The sequence below is a fragment of the Cavia porcellus genome, unplaced genomic scaffold (assembly GCF_034190915.1).
Source record: "Cavia porcellus strain 051 isolate PalLab524CR breed Dunkin Hartley unplaced genomic scaffold, mCavPor4.1 scaffold_34, whole genome shotgun sequence".
Classification (NCBI taxonomy): Eukaryota; Metazoa; Chordata; class Mammalia; order Rodentia; family Caviidae; genus Cavia; species Cavia porcellus.
In genome coordinates, this window is record NW_026947517.1 from 13,708,343 (window position 1) to 13,714,376 (window position 6,034).

Genomic DNA, 6,034 nt, shown 5'->3' on the forward strand with positions numbered 1-6,034 from the left:
ACAGACTGAAAGTCAAAGGACGGAAAACAATACTTCACACAACAGGAATAAAAAAAAAATAGTAGTAGCCATTCTGTTTGCAGACAATGTGAACTTTAAACCCACAATGATCAGAAAATTCAAAGAAGGTCATTACATACTGATTGGGGAAAACTCCAAGAGGAAGAAATAACTATCTTAAATATATATGCGCCAAATTCCAGAGCAACCAGTTATATAAAACAACTATTAACAGAAATGAAAAATCAAATTATCAGTAACACAATTGTAACAGGAGACCTTAACACACCATTGACACCAAGGGATAGATGAACCAAACAGAAAATCAGCAAAGAAATAACAGAACTGAATCACACCTGGGAACAAATGGACTTGATAGACATATACAGAACGTTCCACCCAACAACATCAGAATACACATTCTTCTCAGCAATACATAGGTCATTCTCTAAAATAGACCATATATTAGATCACAGAACATATTTAAATAATTGCAAAAGAGTTGAAATCATCCCACACATGTTATCGGATCATGGCACTTTGAAATTAGAAATTAATGATAAAAGACACTGCAAAAATCCCACAAACATATTGAAACTGAATAACATACTCTTGGGTAATCAGTGGGTCATAGAGGAAATTAAAGAAGAAATTAAACAATACCTACAAGAAAATGAAAATACAGATACAACTTACCAGAATCTGTCGGATGCAATGAAAGAAGACTCCAGAGGAAAATTTATTACACTGAGTTCCCAACCAGGAAAACAGAACGAATACAAATAAATAACTTAATGCTACACCTTAAGAAACTAGAAAAAGAAGAGCAAATCAAGCCCAAAGCCAAAAGAAGAGAGGAAATTATAAATATCAGAGCAGAAATCAATGTAATAGAGACTAAGAAAACAATCCAAAGAATCAATGAATCAAAGAGTTGGTTCTTTGAAAGAATAAATAAAATTGATAAGGCCCTAGCCAACCTTAATAAAAAAGGGAAGAAAAAGCTCAAATTCTTGCAATTAGAAATGAAAAAGGTGAAATCACTGCAGACTCTATAGAAATACAGAAGATCATCAACACCTATTTCGAAAACCTCTACTCTCAAAGGTTTGATAACACAGAAGAAATAGACAGATTACTAGAAACATATGAAGTACAAAAGCTAGATCAAGAGGATGTAAAACTGATGTATAACCCAATCTCTATTAATGAAATTGAAAATGTTTAAGTCCTTACCTACGAAGAAAAGCCCAGGCCCAAACGGATTCATTGCAGAATTCTACAAGAAATTAAAAAAAGACCCAATGCTGACACTCCTTAAACTTTTCAATGAAACTGAAAAGGAAGCAATCCTTCCTAAGTGATTCCTGAAAGCAAATATTACTCTAGTATTAAAACTTGAGAAAGACCCAACTAAAAAAGAGAACTATTTACCAATCTCCCTAATGAACATAATGCAAAAATCCTCAATAAAATATTATCAAATAGGATGCAGCAAATAATCAAGAAGATTATAAACCATGACTAAGTGGAATTCATCCCAGGCATGCAGGGATGGTTCAACATAAGTAAATCAATAAATATAATCCACCGTATCAATAAAGCCAAAAGTAAGAATCACATGATCATTTCTACAGATGCAGAAAAAGCTTTTGATAAAGTCCAACATTAATTCATTATAAGAAGTTTACATAAAATTGGAATAGATGGTCTCTACCTCAATATAATAAAGGCCATCTATGACAAACCAACAGCCAGTATCATACTAAATGGCCAAAAATTTAAGGCCTTTACTTTAAAACCAGGCACAGCACAAGGATATCCTTTATCTCCACTCCTATTTAATATAGTACTGGAAATACTAGGCAGAGCTATTAGACAGAAGAGAGAAATAAAACTGGTAATGATAGGAAAAGAAGAAGCTAAACTATCATTGTTTGCAGATGATATGATACTCTACATAGAAGACTCCCTAAGCTCCATTGAAAGATCTTTAGATATAATAAATAAACTCAGTAATTGTAGCTGGATGCAAAATAAATATTGAGAAATCAATAGCATTCCAATTCACTAGCAACAAATTCACAGAGAGAGAAATAAGAGAACCCACATTCTTCACACTAGCAACCAAAAAATGAAACATTTAGGAATTACTTTTATGAAAGAAGTGAAAACCTATACAGGAAAAATTATAATACACTGAAAAAATAAATTGAAGATGATCTCAGAAAGTGGAAAGACATCCCTTGCTCATGGATAGGAAGAATAAACATTGTGAAAATGGCCACTCTCCCAAAACTCTTATACAGATTCAATGCATTTCCAAAAAAACATACCTCATAGATCTAGAGAAATCACTCCTAAATTTCATCTGGAACCAGAAGAGACCTAGAATAGCAAAAGCAGTTCTAAGCAACTAAGGCAAGGCAGAAGTCATCACAATCCCTGACTTGAAGTTATACTACAAAGCAACCATAGTAAAATCAACATGGTACTGGAATCAAAACAGAGCCAAAGATCAATGGAATAGATAACAAGATACAACCACAACTACAAACACACTCAACCACTTTATCTTTGATAAAGGACCAAGCAGGTTCACTGGAAGAATGACAGTCTCTTTAATAAATGGTGTTGGAAAAACTGACTCTCCATTTGCCAAAAACAAAATCTAGACCCATGCCTATCACCATGTACTAACATAAAATCTAAATGGATAAAAGATCCGAATATTAAAACAGAAACACCAAATGTATTGAAAGAAAAATTGGGTAGAAACCTTGAAGACACAGGGGTAGGTAGAAAATTCATGAGCAGGACTCAAACTGCACAGGAAATCAATAACTGGGACCATCTCTTATTAAAATACCAGAATCAATAACTGGGACCATCTCTTATTAAAAAGTTTCGGCATGTAAAAAAAAAATCTCCAGCATAATGAAAAGAAAACCCCCAACCTGGGAAAAGATCTTAGTGGACTCCCCCTCAGATAAGGGACTTTTGTGTAAAACATATAAGAATTTAAAAAATGCAGACTCCCAAAATTCAAAGATCCAATCCAAAAATGGGCATCTGAGATGAATACACACACTTCTCAGTTGAAGAAATACAAATGGCAAATAAATATATGAAAAAATGTTCATCATCATTAGTCATTAGCAAAATGCAAATTAAAACCACACGGAGGTTCCATCTCACTCCTGAAAGAATGGCCAGGATCAAGAAAACCAACAACAACAAGTGCTGGAGAGGCTGTTGGGTAAAAGGAACTCTCCTGCCCTGTTGGTGGGCTTGTAGACTGGTACAACCTTTGGGGAGGTCAGTCTGGAGATTTCTCAAAATCTTGGATTGGAGGTCCCATTTGTCCAGCTATTCCATTTCTAGGCATACTCCCAGAAGAACTGAAAGCATTATACCACAGTGATGTATGTGCACCTATGTTTATAGCAGCACAATTTGTAATAACCAGATCTTGGAAACAACCCAAGTGTCCATCAACTGAGGAATAGATAAAAAGTTGTATTTTTATACAATGGAATACTACTCAGCTATAAAGAAAGATCACATTGAGATATTTATAAATAAGTGGATGCAGCTTGAGACCATACTCATAAGTGAAATATATCAAACTCACATGTGTGAATACTGAATAGTTTCCCTAGTTTAAGAAATGATTCAAATATATAAAGATATGTGGTAAACATGGTTCCTCACTATGTGGTCTTGAAGCTGTAATAAAGTTTTCACTCATTAATTGGAATGGCTTAATTCTGGGCTGCTTGATATTATTACCTGTGAAAAGCTATTTTGAAGAAAAGACTTCATAATAGCTAGTGGTGATTTAATATCATCTTGTTTTGAAGCCCCACCAAACTATTGCTCTTCTGTCTCCATTGGTTTTATCATGTTGTATCTTACTAGATTTTATTATATGTGATAGTATAAACAAAAATTTTTATAGGCAAAGAGATAATATAGAAACCATTGTTCGTTTTCTGTTAGCTGGTTCTAAATACCCTGTAATACTTTCATCCACTTGAATTGTTTCACACTGTCTTATGTTTGATGCTATAGTATACAAAGTCACATTCAAATATTTCAAGGAAAAAGACACTATGGTAACTATTGAGTTATTTGGTGGTGAAGCACTAGGTTGCTGAAATTATCGTGCTTTGACCTGGATTGTTACGTTATTATGTCCTCTTTTATCTCAATCTCCCCCTTATTCATTAAAAAAATATTTTTTTATTTTTTAATTAAGGGGAAAAACAAAAAAAATTAGCAGGATATATTACAGTAAATTTTTTGATTTCCTATTAACTTGATTTGAAGTTCTGTATTACTCCCACTATTTTGTTTTGTCTGATTAGACTCTGTTCCATTCTGTTGGATAGTATCAATTTTGAGGCAACTACTTTGAAGGCAATACGATTCACTATGATGCCAATTCTCGTTTGACTATTATCTTCTTTTGAAGTCTTGTAATCTTAACAATGTTTAGGTTTTATTGGTCTTGTTCTGTACTGTTTTGTTTAACTTTATTATACATAGTGATATAGTCAATTCTTTTTAAGGAAGAAAGAGACGTTATGATAACCACTGTTGATAACCTTGTACTCTGTTTTTACATCATGTGCTATGTCTATCCTTGGCTTTGACTGAGAGCTTTGTTTTGTCATATTTGGTTTTATTATCTTCCAAAAAATGTAATAAGAACTATGGGAGTAATAAAACCCAAAATGTGTAAATTTTGTTTTAATAAAGAGAGGGAAAAATGCTCTAATGGATACAACTGCAAGAGTATTTAGGTGTGTTAGGATAGATGACCACATTACTAAGTTTTTGTTGTATCATTGAACACAACTGTTTGCAGTCTCACTGTTTGAATGTCCACTTTGTATGCTTTGATCCTGTGACTTGAGCAACTATTTCTAAAGTGACAATGTGTAATCTATTAACTGGTGATTTCTTACTCTTTTTATTTGTAGTTTCGTATTACTTGTAAACCTACACTGTTTTGTTTTTTTCTTTTTTTCCTTTTAAATAAAATTAAATATTTAAAAATTTAAAAATAAATAAATACATTTTTCCCAAGGGTGTAGGGTTTTATAAGGCATAGGATGTGAGAAAGACATCTTATCATATAGATGACCCTAAACAACAGTCGTAGGTGAGATCTGGGGTACATAGGAGAGATGGCGACCAGAGGGCATTGACTAGGTTGATGACTTTGTCCCACTCCATTTGTGTGCACATTTGTGGCTTTGATTCTGAGAGATGCTGTGTGCAGAAGGTCCCTAAAGTGGTGTTTGCACAGTGACAGGCCTTGGTTGGTTGGCTGGCTTTGTCTTTTGCCAAAAGTATTAACCAGCATCCCTCTCACTCAGCCCAACTGCACCAGGAGCCCTTTCTAGTCCAGCATTGTAGTTCACAGAATGGCCAGGAGGTGGCGGCGGAGCAGCGAGTCAACTTTGACAAGTTTTGTAGGAAGGCAGCAAGGAAAGTGAAGCTTTGGTAACAAGGAATAATAAAGGAAAATTGAATTCAATGAAATTTCATAAATGAAATGAACATTCACCTTTAATGCTCTTTTCTGGCTGCTTCTCCTCTCCTCCCCCAAGATAAACCCTATCCAGTGATTAGTTTGTCCTGTTTTTATCAGTTATACATATGCATGCTCATTTATATCCATATATGTACTCTTACAGTTTGTGTTTTTTGAGGGTCTGACTTTTTCATTTATCTTTTTGTTTGCGAGTTTTACACATTGACTCATTCACAAAGCCATTACATTATGACCTGCTTCGTGTAGTTGTAGATGTCTTTCTTCTCATGGCTCTGTGTTTCTCACCTTCATTTGTTCCTTCTCCTGGCTGGTCTCTTCTACTCACAGGTTGACTGACATCGTGAACTTTATAGTGAGACTCTGGCTCAAAAACACAAAAAACCATTAAATCAGTGAAATCACTCGGGATTGCTTTTGTTACTCTTGATCATCTCATGCTTGTGGGTCACTTTTCAACTTTGAATTATA